This window comes from Amaranthus tricolor, chromosome 4 (assembly GCF_026212465.1).
Source record: "Amaranthus tricolor cultivar Red isolate AtriRed21 chromosome 4, ASM2621246v1, whole genome shotgun sequence".
Taxonomy (NCBI): domain Eukaryota; kingdom Viridiplantae; phylum Streptophyta; class Magnoliopsida; order Caryophyllales; family Amaranthaceae; genus Amaranthus; species Amaranthus tricolor.
Genome location: NC_080050.1, coordinates 14777492 through 14796910, shown reverse-complemented (window position 1 = coordinate 14796910; position 19419 = coordinate 14777492). Strand labels below are relative to the sequence as shown.

The 19419-nt window shown below is 34.0% G+C and overlaps 1 long non-coding RNA gene across 1 annotated transcript; it reads right to left on the bottom strand.

The window, feature by feature from the left end:
* Window positions 1-8543: 8543 nt before the first annotated feature.
* Window positions 8544-11947, bottom strand: LOC130811443 (uncharacterized). The gene is made up of 3 exons (XR_009041169.1): window positions 11799-11947; window positions 11291-11412; window positions 8544-8854 (listed from the first exon to the last, which is right to left on the bottom strand). It is a non-coding gene; the product is annotated as an uncharacterized LOC130811443 (long non-coding RNA).
* Between the last annotated feature and the right edge of the window lie 7472 nt (window positions 11948-19419).

Sequence of the window (19419 nt, the reverse complement as noted above, 5' to 3'; positions counted from 1 at the left end):
GAAATGCATCTTCTTACTTTCTATTATGGCTTATTTTTATAGATTTATAAATGATGATTTTCTTAGTTTAGAGATAAAATATTCATTTTATAATGATCTTAGTTTATAGAAAGATTCATGTAAAAAAAATATTTTACATGAACAAGTTTTAACAAAAACTAGTGGAATAAAGAAATGAGCATAACTTACTCTATACTTGGTGGATTTCTTCAAGTTTGGTGTCTATGGAAAGCTCTTAAGATAAAGATTATTTTTATGGGAGATTTGAGTTTATAAACATAAATTTTCAGAAGTTTTAGATGGGTTTTTGAAGAAGATTTGATGAGAAAATAAGGTGTTTTTGCTAGAAATTGTAAGATTGAACTTCAACTTTGCTTATGGATGAAATAAGGAGTAAAATGAAGAGTGAAAGAAGGTTGATGGAGCTGAAAATATGGACAGCAAATATGTCTTGATTTATTATGTTTGCATGCTTGTTATGATGGTGTTTTTGGGTAAGAACAATAGGGGCTTTGGGTAGAGAGTTTGGTGGAGTGTGTAAGTGAGTTTTGGGGCTAAAAGAGGGCTAGTATGACAGCTAGGGGCTGCTGTTTTGGGGCTGGTTTGGAGTGCTTTTTGTCCTCAATTTGGTCTATTATGGTATAATAAAGGTTTATCTAAGATAGTTTAAAGTTTGGGTAAAAATTGTTGTACATGTAACAAGTTATGTAACTTGTACTTCCTGTTTAAAAATCACTTGTATATGTGTGAAATATTTAATTTACTCCCATCATGGTTATATAATATGCTTGGGTAATAATTAAAAATTTTTTTTTTGAACTGTTATGGGTAGTTGCTCAATTTTAAGTTTTTACCTCCAAAGTTTACGTTACTTGTTTCGATTCATAATTATGTTACGAATTAACAAGTTTCTAATCATCGTAGAGATTTTAAAAATTACTACCATCACTAATTAAATTATAATTAGTAACGAACAAATATATAAGAAAAATTAGGCGTTAAAAACGACTAATGAAATCTTCTAATAATACGACTGTTTCAGTCTTCCCTTCTTACAAGAGTTTCGTCCTCGAAACTAACTCAAACTAATGGTTATAAATACATCACTCAAATAAGTAAGGGTATCTAATTAACATATCGTCCTCGTTTTCCCAAGTAGCACTGTCGGTATCCTGTCCACTCCATAGCACTTTCACAAGTGGAATCGTGCGGCTACGGAGTTTTCTAACCTCTCGACCTAGGATCCTCAGGGGCTTTTCCTCATACTGCAAGCTTTCAACAAGTTGAATGGGCTCATACTGGAGAACATGTGATGGATCAAACACATATCGGCGCAATTGCGACACATGGAACACATTGTGAACCTTAGCTAATTGTGGGGGTAATGCTAACTCATAAGCTACCTCCCCAACTCTACGCAAAATCTCATAGGGTCCAATGTACCGAGGATCAAGCTTCCCCTGCATTCCGAACCTCTTGATTCCCTTTGTTGGCGAGACTTTAAGGAACACCTTCTCACCGACTTGGAACTCAAGTTTCCTCCTCCTACGATCTGCGTAGGATTTCTGTCGATCTTGGGCAGCCTTCATCCGGTCTCTAATGATTCTGACTTGTTCAGCGGTCTCTCTGATCATTTCTGGTCCAACGAGCACGCCGGGCCTCCCGGTATCCCAATAAAGTGGTGTCCTACACCTTTGGCCATACAAGGCCTCATATGGAGCCATACCAATACTACTCTGATAACTATTGTTGTAGGAGAATTCTATCAACGGTAAGATGTCCTCCCACGAACACTGAAAATCAAGGGCACATGCCCGAAGCATATCCTCTAGAGTCTGGATGGTCCTCTCCGTCTGCCCATCTGTAGCTGGGTGAAAAGCGGTGCTGTAGTTAAGGGTCGTGCCGAATGCCCTTTATAGCTCATTCCATAATCGAGCCACAAATTTTGGATCTCGATCTGAAACTATTGTCATCGGTATACCATGTAGTCTAAGTACTTCTTTCACATAAGCATCAGCCAATTGTTTTGCTTTCCAAGTTACTTTAGCAAGAATAAATCTGGCAGTCTTAGTGAGTCGATCAACAATCACCCAAATAGAATCATTTCCTCTTCTCGAACGGGGCAAGCCTATATAATTATTCCGTAAGCTCCCACGTAAGCTCCTACGCGTTCTTAGAAGTGGTTCTAACTTTGGGTCCTTGCCCTTCAAGTCTCAACTCCAACTCTTCAACTAAACTTATTGCATTCATCCAAAAATCAATAATAATTTTGGATTTCTAATATGTACTTAACTTTTCCTAGTTAGAGTTGTTAGGCTAATACTTGTGATGATTTTAACATATTTGGAGTATACTTATTATGTTGAGCAACATAATTAGTTAAGTCCCATAATTTTACTTGAATCCTTTAAGTAACAAAATTTATATGTTTGTAGAAATGCATCTTCTTACTTTCTATTATGGCCTATTTTTATAGATTTATAAATGATGATTTTCTTAGTTTAGAGATAAAATATTCATTTTATAATGATCTTAGTTTATAGAAAGATTCATGTAAAAAAAATATTTTACATGAACAAGTTTTAACAAAAACTAGTGGAATAAAGAAACGAGCATAACTTACTCTATACTTGGTGGATTTCTTCAAGTTTGGTGTCTATGGAAAGCTCTTAAGATGAAGATTATTTTTATGGGAGATTTGAGTTTATAAACATAAATTTTCAGAAGTTTTAGATGGGTTTTTGAAGAAGATTTGATGAGAAAATAAGGTGTTTTTGCTAGAAATTGTAAGATTGAACTTCAACTTTGCTTATGGATGAAATAAGGAGTAAAATGAAGAGTGAAAGAAGGTTGATGGAGCTGAAAATATGGACAGCAAATATGTCTTGATTTATTATGTTTGCATGCTTGTTATGATGGTGTTTTTGGGTAAGAACAATAGGGGCTTTGGGTAGAGAGTTTGGTGGAGTGTGTAAGTGAGTTTTGGGGCTAAAAGAGGGCTAGTATGACAGCTAGGGGCTGCTGTTTTGGGGCTGGTTTGGAGTGCTTTTTGTCCTCAATTTGGTCTATTATGGTATAATAAAGGTTTATCTAAGATAGTTTAAAGTTTGGGTAAAAATTGTTGTACATGTAACAAGTTATGTAACTTGTACTTCCTGTTTAAAAATCACTTGTATATGTGTGAAATATTTAATTTACTCCCATCATGGTTATATAATATGCTTGGGTAATAATTAAAAATTTTTTTTTTGAACTGTTATGGGTAGTTGCTCAATTTTAAGTTTTTACCTCCAAAGTTTACGTTACTTGTTTCGATTCATAATCATGTTACGAATTAACAAGTTTCTAATCATCGTAGAGATTTTTCAAATTACTACCATCACTAATTAAATTATAATTAGTAACGAACAAATATATAAGAAAAATTAGGCGTTAAAAACGATTAATGAAATTTCTAATAATACGACTGTTTCAGTCTTCCCTTCTTACAAGAGTTTCGTCCTCGAAACTAACTCAAACTAATGGTTATAAATACATCACTCAAATAAGTAAGGGTATCTAATTAACATATCGTCCTCTTTTTCCCAAGTAGCACTGTCGGTATCCTGTCCACTCCATAGCACTTTCACAAGTGGAATCGTGCGGCTCCGGAGTTTTCTAGGATCCTCAGGGGCTTTTCCTCATACTGCAAGCTTTCAATAAGTTGAATGGGCTCATACTGGAGAACATGTGATGGATCAAACACAAATCGGCGCAATTGCGACACATGGAACACATTGTGAACCTTAGCTAATTGTGGGGGTAATGCTAACTCATAAGCTACCTCCCCAACTCTACGCAAAATCTCATAGGGTCCAATGTACCGAGGATCAAGCTTCCCCTGCATTCCGAACCTCTTGATTCCCTTTGTTGGCGAGACTTTAAGGAACACCTTCTCACCGACTTGGAACTCAAGTTTCCTCCTCCTACGATCTGCGTAGGATTTCTGTCGATCTTGGGCAGCCTTCATCCGGTCTCTAATGATTCTGACTTGTTCAGCGGTCTCTCTGATCATTTCTGGTCCAACGAGCACGCCGGGCCTCCCGGTATCCCAATAAAGTGGTGTCCTACACCTTTGGCCATACAAGGCCTCATATGGAGCCATACCAATACTACTCTGATAACTATTGTTGTAGGAGAATTCTATCAACGGTAAGATGTCCTCCCACGAACACTGAAAATCAAGGGCACATGCCCGAAGCATATCCTCTAGAGTCTGGATGGTCCTCTCCGTCTGCCCATCTGTAGCTGGGTGAAAAGCGGTGCTGTAGTTAAGGGTCGTGCCGAATGCCCTTTGTAGCTCATTCCATAATCGAGCCACAAATTTTGGATCTCGATCTGAAACTATTGTCATCGGTATACCATGTAGTCTAAGTACTTCTTTCACATAAGCATCAGCCAATTGTTTTGCTTTCCAAGTTACTTTAGCAGGAATAAATCTGGCAGTCTTAGTGAGTCGATCAACAATCACCCAAATAGAATCATTTCCTCTTCTCGAACGGGGCAATCCAACAACAAAGTCCATACTCACTGATTCCCACTTCCACTTAGGCACGGGAAGTGGTTGCAATTCCCCCGGAGTGCGCTGGTGGTCAATCTTGACTTGCTGACATACTAGACATCGAGCTATGAAATCCTCGACATCCTTCTTCATGTTCATCCACCAAAAGTATTGTTTTAAATCTGCTAGCATCTTATCCCGTCCTGGGTGGACAGAATACATAGTCGAATGTGCCTCCTTGAGTATTTTCTCTATCAATTCAGGATCTCGGGGCACACATAACCTTCCCTTTAGATGAATACTCCCATCTTTAGCAATACTGAAGTCTTTAACTGCACCCTTTTCAATACCAATCTTCAACTTTGACAAGAAGTCATCATACTGTTGTAGCTCACGGATCTCCTCATGTAGACTCGGTGTTGTACTCACAGCATTGAGAATGCTGTCGTATGATCCCTTCTTAACCACAATCAATTCTAGCTCCTTCATCTCCACATAAATCTCGTAGGGCACTGAAATTAGTCCATTAATGACCATTCTCGGTTTTCGGCTTAAGCCATCTGCTACACGGTTTGCCTTCCCGGGATGATACTCAAAAGTGAGGTCATAATCTTTCATCAATTCTAGCCACCTTCTCTGCCTCATGTTAAGCTCCTTCTGTGTAAACAGATAAGTAAAACTCTTGTGATCGGTGTAGATCTTGCAAGTAGTGCCGTAGAGATAATGCCTCCAAATTTTTAAGGCAAATATGACTCCGGCTAATTCTAAATCGTGCACTGGATAGTTCTTCTCATTTGGCCTCAATTGTCTCGATGCGTAGGCAATCACTTTCCCCTCTTGCATGAGTACACAACCCAAGCCCTCTAAAGATGCATCACTGTATACCGTGAACTCTTTCCCATCCTCGGGCAATACAAGCACTGGAGCCGTTGTTAACCTTTTCTTCAATTCTAGGAAAGCGTCCTCACACTTTTGTGATCACACAAACTTGGTATTCTTTCGAACCAAACTTGTGATCGGTAGTGCGATCTTAGAAAACCCATCAACATATCTTCGGTAATAACCTGCCAAACCCATAAAGCTTCTTACCTCAGTTACACTAGTCGGTGCTGGCCAATCAATGATAGTCCTTATCTTCTCGGGGTCCACTGTTATGCCATCTTTTGAGATTACATGACCTAGGAAGACAACTCGATCCAACCAGAATTCACTCTTGCTCAACTTCCCATAAAAGCTTCTTTCCCTCAATCGTGTTAATACCAATCTTAAGTGCTCCTCATGATCTTTCTCTGTCTTAGAGTACACCAAGATATCATCAATGAAAACCACAACAAATTTATCAAGATAGTCATGGAATGTTCGATTCATCAAGTCCATGAATGCTGCAGGGGCATTGATTAACCCAAACGGCATCACTCTAAACTCATAGTGCCCATATCTGGTGCGGAAAGCAGTTTTAGGAATGTCTTCCTCCGCTATCCTCAACTGATGGTAACCAGATCTCAGGTCAATTTTAGAGAAAACTCCGGCTCCTTTCAACTGGTCAAATAAACCATCAATTCTAGGAAGTGGGTACTTGTTCTTGATGGTTATTTTGTTCAGCTCCCGGTAGTCAATGCATAGCCTCAAAGAACCATCTTTCTTCTTCACAAACAACATTGGAGCTCCCCATGGTGATACACTTGGTCTAATAAACCCTTTATCTTGTAACTCCTCGAGTTGGGTTTTTAGTTCAGTCAACTCAAGTGGTGCCATTCTATATGGTGCCTTTGAAATCGGGCTTGACCCTGGAACTAGGACAATGTGAAAATCAATCTCTCTCTTTGGAGGTAACCCAGGTAGATCATCAGGGAATACATCAGAAAATTCTCGCACTATCAAGATCTGACTTAAGTCGACCTCCTTGTATGTTGACTCGCTCATGTGGTAGACCTGGGCTTCCCCACCTCTCTTTGGAAAGGTTGTAAGCCTCTCAATCATCTCTGGCTCAATATTAGGTATGGTCCCATCACTAAAAGCTACTTGTTCCCCTGGATTTTTCTCAACCTTTACATTCCTCTCATAGCACTCAATCACTGCCCTGTGTTTACCTAGCCAGTCCATTCCTAGAATGATATCAAACCCTCCTAAGTCAAATACAATCAGGTCTACATAGAACTCCTTACCCAGGATTACTAATGGGCAATCAATCAACTTTGTATTACATGATACCGTTGATCCGTCGGGTAACTCAACTCTATGCATTATAGGGCATATATTAACATAACAGTCCAAAGATCTCACAAATGACTTAGAAACATAAGACTTGTCGGCCCCGGAAACAAATAAGACACGGGCGGACTTACCAAGCAATAACAGTAATCCGGAAATGACTTTACCTTCTGTCTTAGGACTCAAGGTGCTAGGCTCCTTTGCTGTAGTAATGGCAAAGAATTTTCCTCCTCCCAGGCGCTGGTTCCCTTGGCCTCCAGAAGATGAGGCTTTATTGCCTCCTTTATATTCAAGGCGAAGCTGAGAATTATTGTTACGCTGGTTCCCTTGATTTCCTAAGTATCGTGCTCCACCATTTCCGGGGTTTCCCCGGTTCTTGCCCCAACAATCTCGAGCCAAATGACCTAGTTTTCCACAATACAGACACACAGCCTTACCGTCACAGTTGACTCCCTTAGAGTGCCATTTCTTGCATCTATCACACAGTTGACTTTTTAGCGGGTTGGAGTTTTGTGGGTTTCTGTTGCTGTTGAAGCGGTTTTGGTTTTGATTCCCCTTGAAGTTTCCCTCAGCTCTGGGCTTCTTACTCTGACCTCCCTGGTCTCCTCCAGATCTCTTTTTCCTCGCATCTTCCTCTCTCTTGCAGACCATTTCTTTCTCCACAGCATGTTCATTCATAGCTTGAAAAGACTCATATTGACCCATCAACTTTTGGTAGCTGAAGTTGAGACCATTGTAGAAGCGATCCATCTTTTTCTTTTCATCAAGCACATAATCTGGGGCAAATCGAGCCAACTCCAAGAACTTGTTAGCATATTCGGTAACGCTAAGAGAATGCTGCCTCAAGTAAAGAAATTCTGATTCTTTTTGTCTCTGTAGAGCAGCTGGGTAGAACCTCTCCCTTAGTTTCTTCATGAAATCTTCCCATTTCCAACTAGTGGGTTGTGTTGCTCCACGAGCAGATGTGGAGGCAGCTGAGACACCTTTTAGGGCTCTCCACCAAAGCTCTGCAGGTCCCACTAGATAGAATGCTGCAAGTTTAACCTTAAGATTTTCTGGACAGTTTACCACCTCAAGAATTTTCTCAGTTTCATTGATCCAATCTTCAAGGACAACTGGATCTGTAGCACCATTGTAGGTCTTAGGCCTGTGGGTAGCAAGCCTTTTGTAAAACTTAGTCTCGTCATCCACATTAGCATGTTGGTTGGCTATGAACTGGACTAATTGAGCATTGGTCTCTTGAATGACTCTGAGTTGCTCGGTTAGGAGATTCAATTGGGCTTGAGGATCCATTCTTTCCCCAATTTCCTCTAGGTTCCTGCCAAGAGGTAATCACTAATTAATAATTATGCCTTTAAGACAAATAGATATGTACTTGCATAACACACTTTCTTAACTTTATTGATTTAATGACTTAATAACTTCATCAATTTCCATCCCATTGGATCACTTGTTTAGCAGTTTTAACACTTTTAATGATGATTCCTCAACTTAATTTACCACCATGCATAGGTAACTTAACCACATAATTGGATCATCACTTGCTTATAAGAAACCTTTAAGACTTCTAGTTTACTAATGGTACTTAGTAATCTGATTTAAGTTAGACTTACTACTTAAATCCTTTCTTTACCAATAATCCCTAAATTTTAAGCTCATTTCTTAATTACTTCCATGAGTTACTCGTTCTCTAATTTTCCTGATATTTTAGACAAGCTTCCAAAGCCTTGGCTCTGATACCAACTGTAACCGCCTCGAATTATGAAGGCAAACACTAACTGGAATTTAGTATTAATCAAGCGGAAGCTTACTTTTGCCAACACAATTAAGGGGTTACTTAAAGGTCAAACCAATATTCAAGTATAATACTTGAACCAAACCAAAGCAATATAACGGAAGTCTTAACTGTCCAAAATATAGGAAAATTACAACCAAATCGAAATAAGTCCAAAGGTCAAATGACATCCTTAAAATAGTCTAAATCTAAACTAACAGTCTCTCAAATAAAATAACGAGATCTAAACAAAGGGGAGTCATACTCCAACTCAGGTTCATCTTCCGCTCGCATATCCATTCTCCGTCGAGGTGCCATAGGGGTTTACTCTAAAAACAAAACCATTGGAAAAACATACAAAGCATAGTATCAGCAAAAAGGCTGAGTATAAACACACTAGTGTCCGTCAAACAAGTTATTGAAACCCTTTTTTTTTTTGAGTAAATTCATTTTGAAATATGCTTTTTCATTTGATAAATCATATTATGATTCAAATCCAATTCAATGGCTCTATAGTCATTTCAAATTCTCATTTTTCATCATAAATCATAAGATCTCAATGGATCCAAATCAATTTCAAACTCATATCATAAGTTTACATGGGTACTCTGTGAGTCATCCTGTGACTCGTTTGGTAGTCGGTCTACCGTCCGCGACATGTCCGGCAAGTGTAACACAATGGTATTGTGAACAATACGCGCTCAGCATTGGTGAGCCGTTTAATCATGCACACAACATTTGCTGTGGCATATGTACCCGCCATTTAGGCTAAAATATTTTTTTGTACATATTATATATCTTGTAATCTTAATAGCATTTGAAAGTCAAAAATATTAACTTTTTCCACATGATAAACATCTTTTATTTGCACATAGCAAAACATACTTTATTTGCAACTTAGCAAAATCAAATCATAATATTTCCCACATGGGTAAAACATGCTTAGCATAATCATATCATTAAACATAACCTTTGTATTATATTGGGGCATCACTAGCATGTATGGAAATGCATCGTAACAAAAAGTAATTAAAGTTCAATATGATTTTTTTTTTTTAAGGAAACCACTAAAATGTTTCGTTTCAATCCTTCTCAAAGTAAATATAACTAGAAGGGTTTTGAAATTCATTCAAAACAACTAGAATATGATTCATAAGTCTATAAAATCCTTACGACAGAAGATTTCATAAAACACTATTTTCTTAAATACGAGATAGTTTTGCAGGTATTAAAATCGGTAATTGATTTACAAAGTACATATTAATTCTCCAACAAGGCCCAAATTAATCAAGTCATTATAATACCTTATTTAAAATGAATTTAAGGTTGTCCCATCAGATTATAATTGGTTATGCGAATTTATAACGATCTTACAATTATTTACGACAATTTGGGTATTTACCGTTATTTAAATGGTGTCTTAAATCCGTAAAATTTATAAACCATCTAATTTAAACTTAATTTATACTATGAGGCAGTAGGTTATTAATATCAATATAATTTTTTTATATAGGTTTATTTTTACCCAAATTTAATTAACAATATTACATTTTTTAATAAATAAACATTTTCTATTAATTTGATAAATTAGTAAATAATTAATAATTTATTTTATAAAATTATACCAAAGTCCCAGAAGTCATATAACATGTTTATTAGGCCATTTGAACTTATAAAACTCATGTATGATGTTTTATTATTTGTATAGACATTTTATCGATAAATAAAATAAAATAGCTTTAAAATTATTTGAGTCCGATTAAAATATTATAAAAAACATCATATGATATTCCAGAAGCTATTTTAAGAAGTATAAAATTTTAAATAACCATTAAAAATCTTGTGGAGTATTTTTAATAATTAATATCGTTATTTTACCGATAAACCGAATAAAATTTATTTAAGTCCATATATGGTCACGAAAATCCATATAAACTTTTTTAACATATATCTACTGATTATATAAGTGTCTCATAAAATTTTCATGTCCAAAAGACGTCATTTAGTGCTTATTTTATATTTTACCGTTTTCAAACTTACCGATTATTAATAAACGAGTAAAAATTATTAAGGTCCTTAAATGTCAACGAAATCTTCCCAAACTTTTACCAATTTTACCTACTGTCCATATAAGTATGTGATAAAAATTTCAAGTCCATATGTCTTTGTTTGGTAATTATTTTATATTTTATCATTTTACAATTTACCGTTAAACAATTTAACGATTATTCAAAAATTATAAAAAAAATTCAAAACTAAATATATTCTGGCCAAATCTTGTTGGAGACATTATAATATGTTTTTATTAAATATTTTTGATGATGAAGAGTTCATCTAATACCATGTTTTATAATAAGAGTATTTAACACCTTAAAATCCATTAAAATATCAATTTAACGAATAATCTCAACAAAAAGTATCCAAGAAATTTTCTTAACATATGGCTACTGAAAATTTCTCTTAAAATGAATTTAAAATGTTTTCAAATTCATATAATCATTTCCATCACAATAACTTTCACAAAGTAGTGTTAAACATGCCTTTAAACATACAATAATTTATAAAATCAACATGCATGATGCCCACAATAATAATACATGTAATAAATTATTCCATACTCAAATTTATCATTTTCACATCATTTTTCAAGATTTAAGAACTTCACTTTGGGAATTTATTTATTTATTTTTTTTTAAAAAGAAGTTTATACACAAACTTTCCCAACTTGTTCTTAAATCCTTTAAAAATCACCCCATGTGACATACCTCGACTCCAAGCCTATATAATTATTCCGTAAGCTCCCACGTAAGCTCCTACGCGTTCTTAGAAGTGGTTCTAACTTTGGGTCCTTGCCCTTCAAGTCTCAACTCCAACTCTTCAACTAAACCTATTGCATTCATCCAAAAATCAATAATAATTTTGGATTTCTAATATGTACTTAACTTTTCCTAGTTAGAGTTGTTAGGCTAATACTTGTGATGATTTTAAAATATTTGGAGTATACTTATTATGTTGAGCAACATAATTAGTTAAGTCCCATAATTTTACTTGAATCCTTTAAGTAACAAAATTTATATGTTTGTAGAAATGCATCTTCTTACTTTCTATTATGGCCTATTTTTAAAGATTTATAAATGATGATTTTCTTAGTTTAGAGATAAAATATTCATTTTATAATGATATTAGTTTATAGAAAGATTCATGTAAAAAAAATATTTTACATGAACAAGTTTTAACAAAAACTAGTGGAATAAAGAAATGAGCATAACTTACTCTATACTTGGTGGATTTCTTCAAGTTTGGTGTCTATGGAAAGCTCTTAAGATGAAGATTATTTTTATGGGAGATTTGAGTTTATAAACATAAATTTTCAGAAGTTTTAGATGGGTTTTTGAAGAAGATTTGATGAGAAAATAAGGTGTTTTTGCTAGAAATTGTAAGTTTGAACTTCAACTTTGCTTATGGATGAAATAAGGAGTAAAATGAAGAGTGAAAGAAGGTTGATGGAGCTGAAAATATGGACAGATAATATGTCTTGATTTATTATGTTTGCATGCTTGTTATGATGGTGTTTTTGGGTAAGAACAATAGGGGCTTTGGGTAGAGAGTTTGGTGGAGTGTGTAAGTGAGTTTTGGGGCTAAAAGAGGGCTAGTATGACAGCTAGGGGCTGCTGTTTTGGGGCTGGTTTGGAGTGCTTTTTGTCCTCAATTTGGTCTATTATGGTATAATAAAGGTTTATCTAAGATAGTTTAAAGTTTGGGTAAAAATTGTTGTACATGTAACAAGTTATGTAACTTGTACTTCATGTTTAAAAATCACTTGTATATGTGTGAAATATTTAATTTACTCCCATCATGGTTATATAATATGCTTGGGTAATAATTAAAAATTTTTTTTTTGAACTGTTATGGGTAGTTGCTCAATTTTAAGTTTTTACCTCCAAAGTTTACGTTACTTGTTTCGATTCATAATCATGTTACGAATTAACAAGTTTCTAATCATCGTAGAGATTTTTCAAATTACTACCATCACTAATTAAATTATAATTAGTAACGAACAAATATATAAGAAAAATTAGGCGTTAAAAACGACTAATGAAATCTTCTAATAATACGACTGTTTCATTAGAATTGAAAATAATAGTCATATGCTAGAATTTAGGTGTTAAGTTGCGATTTTAAGGGTTTTTAAGTGTTTTTGTTAATTTCGCGCGTAAAGTAGGTCAAACATGGTTTGTTATGCACGAAACATGGCACACAATACTATTTGGCATATATTATTGTGTTGAAATGGTTAGAATTGAAAATAATAGTCATATGCTAGAAATTAGAAGTTAAGTTGCGATTTTAAGGGTTTTTAAGCGTTTTTGTCAATTTTGCGCGTAAAGTAGCTCAAACTTTGTTTGTTTTGCACGAAACTTGGCACACAACACTATTTGGCATATATTATTGTGTTGAAATGGTTAGAATTGAAAATAATATCCATATGCTAGAAATTAGAAGTTAAGTTGCGATTTTATGGGTTTTAAAGCGTTTTTTTCAATTTCGCGCGTAAAGTACTCAAACTTGGTTTTGATGCGAAACCGGGGCTGATTAAGGCCTTGGTTATGCAAGAATTAATGTTGTGCGTAAGCTTTGATTAATGACCCAGTCAAAAACTACAAATGATCATGAAAAGAACACGAAACAACAACAAACACTTAAACAAAATTCTGATCTAGCAAACTGTCGAGCAGCCCTCCTTCAGCTCAGCTTCTAGGAGTCCACGGGGATTGTTAGAATGGTTTTAGGACCTTGATAGCTAGATCCAAGTACCATGATTCCATTTCCACTTTAGCCTAGGTCCTGGATGCATAGGTTTGGTCTCCATGTGTCGTGCAAGGTGGTCTGGTCACTAGTTTGCTGCTGTGTCAATTTCGCGCGTAAAGTAGGTCAAACATGGTTTGTTATGCACGAAACTTGGCACACAACACTATTTGTCATATATTATTGTTTTGAAATGGTTAGAATTGATAATAATAGTCATATGCTAGAAATTAGAAGTTAAGTTGCGATTTTAAGGGTTTTTAAGCGTTTTTGTCAATTTCGCGCGTAAAGTAGGTCAAACATGGTTTGTTATGCACGAAACTTGGCACACAACACTATTTGGCATATATTATTGTGTTGAAATGGTTAGAATTGAAAATAATAGTCATATGCTAGAAATTAGAAGTTAAGTTGCGATTTTAAGGGTTTTTAAGCGTTTTTGTCAATTTCGCGCGTAAAGTAGGTCAAACATGGTTTGTTATGCACGAAACTTGGCACTCAACACTATTTGGCATATATTATTGTGTTGAAATGGTTAGAATTGAAAATAATAGTCATATGCTAGAAATTAGGTGTTAAGTTGCGATTTTAAGGGGGTTTTAGCATTTTTTCAATTTCGCGCGTAAAGTAGCTCAAACTTTGTTTGTTTTGCACGAAACTTGGCGCACAACAGTATTTGGTATATATTATTGTGTAGAAGTTGTTAGAATTGAAAATCATAGTCATATTCTAGAATTTAGGTGTTAAGTTGCGACTTTATGCGTTTTTAACCGTTTTTGACACTAACATCTATTTCTCTTAGTGCTTTCAACAACCTTCTTCTTCCGTTGACTACGGTAACTACGCGCTGAAGTATATGGACGATATTATAAATTCCGTGAAGAACTTTGGAGTCGAAAATATAGATGCCGTAAGTATTTGTTACGTTCTTAATTAAATATATTATTGGTAAAATCTAATGTTTATTTCTATATTAAACTTTTATTTTAATATTATATATAGGTTTTAAACGACATTCCGAGGGAAACACGCCCTTTGAGAAGTGAAGAGATGCGCGAATTAAAAGACAAGATTGCCGCGTATTCTGCTAATATTTGTCCTTAATAAATTGTAATTAGTATAGATTATTTTTTACACTTTAATGTATATATATATATATATATATATATATATATATATATATATATATATATATATATATATATATATATATATATATATATATATATATGTATATGTATATATATATATGTATATGTATATATATATATATATATATGTATATATATATATATATATATATATGTATATATATATATATATATATATGTATATATATATATATATATATATATATATGTATATATATATATATATATATATATATATATGTATATATATATATATATATATATATATGTATATATATATATATATATATGTATATATATATATATATGTATATATATATATATATATATATATATATATATATATGTACGTACATAATATTATATTATATATACGAGCGAGAGTTTATTATTACAAAGAGATTAATGTTGATTATATGTGATTATCATTGGATTAATCACCGTTATTACATTGTATTATTATTGCATTATTATAAGGATAAAACGAAAAAAGAAAAAAAAAGAGAGTTATTTGCTGCGGTTTTGCCCCTGACCGCAGCAAATAACCCTCCTTATTTGCTGCGGTTTTTGCCCCTGACCGCAGCAAATAACCCTCCTTATGTGCTGCGGTTTTTGCCCATGACCGCAGCATTTAAAGTAGGACATTTGCTGCTATCACTATTGCTGGGAGCCAAAACCGCAGCAAATAATGACAAAAAAAACGCAGCAAATGAGGTTTTATCCACTAGTGATATATACAAAATAGTGTTGTGTGCCAAGTTTCGTGCAAAACAAACCAAGTTGGAGCTACTTTATGCGCAAAAGTGCCTAAAACGCTTAAAAACGCATAAAATCGCAACTTAATACGTAATTTCTAGCATATGACTACGATTTTCAATTCTAACCAATTCAACACAATAATATATACCAAATAGTGCTTTGTGCTAAGTTTCGTGCAAAACAAACCAAGTTTGAGCTAATTTATGCGCAAAAGTGCCAAAAACGGTTAAAAACACATAAAATCGCAACATAACACGTAATTTCTTGCATATGGCTATTATTTTCAATTCTAACCACTTCAACACAATGATATATACCAAATAGTGTTGCGTTTCAAGTTTCGTGCAAAACAAACCAAGTTTGAGCAACTTTATGCGCAAAGGTGACAAAACCTCTTAAAAACGCATAAAATCGCAACTTAACACGTAATTTCTAGCATATGACTATGATTATTAATTCTAACCACTTCAACACAATTATGTATATCAAATAGTGTTGTGTGCCATGTTTCGCGTAAAACAAACCAAGTTTGAGCTACTTTGTGCGCAAAGTGCCTAAAACGCTTAAAAACGCATAAAATCACAACTTAATACGTAATTTCTAGCATATGACTGTGATTTTCAATTCTAACCACTTCAACACAATAATATATACCAAATAGTGTTGTGTGCCAAGATTCGTGCAAAACAAACCAAGTTTGACCTACTTTATACGCAAAAGTGCCAAAAACGCTTAAAAACGCATAAAATCGCAACTTAACACGTAATTTCTAGCATATGATTATGATTTTCATGTCTAACCACTTCAACACAATATTATATACGAAATAGTGTTGTGTGCCAAGTTTCGTGCAAAACAAACCAAGTTTGAGCTACATTATGCGCAAAAGTGCCAAAAACGCTTAAAATCGCAACTTAACACGTAATTTCTAGCATATGACTATGATTTTCAATTCTAACCACTTCAAAAAAATCATATATACCAAATAGTGTTGTGTGCCAAATTTCGTGCAAAACAAAACAAGTTTGAGGTACTTTATGCGCAAAAGTGCCTAAAACGCTTAAAAATGCATAAAATCGCAACTTAATACGTAATTTCTAGCATATGACTACGATTTTCAATTCTAAACACTTTAACACAATAATATATACCAAATAGTGTTGTGTACTAAGTTTCGTGCAAAACAAACCAAGTTTGAGCTACTTTATGCGCAAAAGTGCCAAAAACGGATAAAAACGCATAAAATCGCAACATAACACATAATTTCTTGCATATTGCTATGATTTTCAATTCTAACCACTTCAACACAATAATATATACCAAATAGTGTTGTGCATCATGTTTCGTGCAAAAGAAACCAAGTTTGAGCTACTTTATGCGCAAAAGTGCCAAAAACGCTTAAAAACTGATAAAAGCGCAACTTAACACTTAATTTCTAGCATATGACTATGATTTTCAATTCTAACCACTTCAACACATTAATATATATCAAATAGTGTTGTGTGCAAGGTTTCGCGCAAAACAAACCAAGTTTGAGCTACTTTTTGCGTAAAGTGCCTAAAACGCTTAAAAACGCATAAAATCGCAACTTAACACGTAATTTCTAGCATATGACTATGATTTTTAATTCTAACCACTTCAACACAATAATATATACCAAATAGTTTTCTGTGCAAAGTTTCGTTCAAAACAAACCAAGTTTGACCTACTTTACGCGCAAAAGTGCTAAAAACGCTTAAAAACGCATAAAATCGCAACTTAGCACGTAATTTCTAGCATATGATTATGATTTTCAATTCTAACCAATTCAACACAATAATATATACCAAATAGTGTTGTGTGCCAAGTTTCGTGCAAAACAAAGCAAAAGTGCAAAAACGCTTAAAAACGCATAAAATCGCAACTTAACACGTAATTTTTAGCATACGACTATGATTTTCAATTCTAAACACTTCAACACAATCATATATACCAAATAGTGTTGTGTGCCAAATTTCGTGCAAAACAAACCAAGTTTGAGGTATTTTATGCGCAAAAGTGCGTAAAACGCTTAAAAACGCATAAAATCGCAACTTAATACGTAATTTCTAGCATATGACTACAATTTTCAATTCTAACCACTTAAACACAATAATATATACCAAATAGTGTTGTGTGCTAAGTTTCGTGCAAAACAAACCAAGTTTCAGCTACTTTATGCGCAAAAGTGCCTAAAACGTTTAAAACGCATAAAAGCGCATATCGCTATGATTGTAGCAGGAGCGGCACTCTCGATACATAATTAACATTAATAATTATACTTAAGATAAATAATGCGGAAGTGTAAAACGCCGAACTGCTAAAAACCATTTAAACTAAAATCGTATTGTGTGTCATGTTTCGAGCAAAACAAACAAAGTTTGAGCTACTTTATGGGCAAAAGTGCCTAAAACGCTTAAAAACGCATAAAATCGCAACTTAATACGTAATTTCTAGCATATGACTACGATTTTCAATTTTAACCAATTCAACACAATAATATATACCAAATAGTGTTTTGTGCTAAGTTTCGTGCAAAACAAACCAAGTCTGAGCTACTTTATGCGCAAAAGTGCCAAAAACGGTTAAAAACGCATAAATTCGCAACATAACACGTAATTACTTGCACATGGCTCTGATTTTCCTTTCTAACCACTTTAACACAATAATATATACCAAATAGTGTTGTGTGTCAAGTTTCATTTAAAACTAATCAAATTTGAGCTACTTTATGCGCAAAAGTGCCAAAAACGCTTAAAAACTCATAAAATCGCGATTTAACACATAATTTCTAGCATATGACTATGATTTTCAATTCTAACCAGTTCAACACAATAATACATACCAATTAGTGTTGTGTGCCATGTTTCGTGCAAAACAAACCAAGTTTGAGCTACTTTATGCGCAAAAGTGCCAAAAACGCTTAAAAAACGCATAAAATCGCAACTTAACACGTAATATCTAGTATATGACTATGATTTTCAATTCTAACCACTTCAACACAATAATATATACCAAATAGTGTTTTGTGTCAAGTTTCGTGCAAAACAAACCAAGTTTGAGTTACTTTTTGCGCAATAGTGCCTAAAACGCTTAAAAACGCATAAAATCGCAACTTAATACGTAATTTCTAGCATATGACTATTATTTTCAATTCTAACCACTTCAACACAATCATATATACCAAATAGTGTTGTGTGCTAAGTTTCGTACAAAACAAACCAATTTAACACTTAAAAACCCTTAAAATCGCAACTTAACACGTAATTTCTAGAATATGACAATTATTTTCTATTCTAACCAGTTCAACACAATAATATATACCAAATAGTGTTGTGTGTCAAGTTTCGTGCAAAACAAACCAAGTTTGAGCTAATTTATGCGCAAAACATAACACGTAATTTCTTGCATATGGCTATGATTTTAAATTCTAACCACTTCAACACAATAATATATACGAAATAGTGTTGTGGGTTAAGTTTCGTGCAAAACAAACCAAGTTTGAGCTACTTTATGCGTAAAAGTGCAAAAAACGGTTAAAAACGCAACTTATAACGTAATTTCTAGCATATGACTATGATTTTAAATTCTAACCACTTCAACACAATCATATATACCAAATAGTGTTGTGTGTCAAGTTTCGTGCAAAACAAACCAAGTTTGAGCTACTTTATACGCAAAAGTGCCTAAAACGCTTTAAAACGCATAAAATCGCAACTTAATACGTAATTTCTAGCATATGACTACAATTTTAATTTCTAACCACTTCAACACAATAATATATACCAAATAGTGTTTTGTGTAAGTTTCGTGCAAAACAAACCAAGTTTGAGCTACTTTATGCACAAAAGTGCCAAAAACGGTTAAAAACGCATAAAATCGCAACATAACACGTAATTTCTTGCTTATGGCTATGATTTTCATTTCTAACCACTTCAACACAATAATATATACCAAACAGTATTGTGTGTCATGTTTCGTGCAAAACAAACAAAGTTTGAGTTACTTTATGCGCAAAAGTGCCAAAAACGGTTAAAAATGCATAAAATCGCAACATTACACGTAATTTCTTGCATGTGGCTATGATTTTCAATTCTAACAACTTCATAACAATAATATTCACAAATAGTGTTTTGTGTCAAGTTTCGTGCAAAACAAAC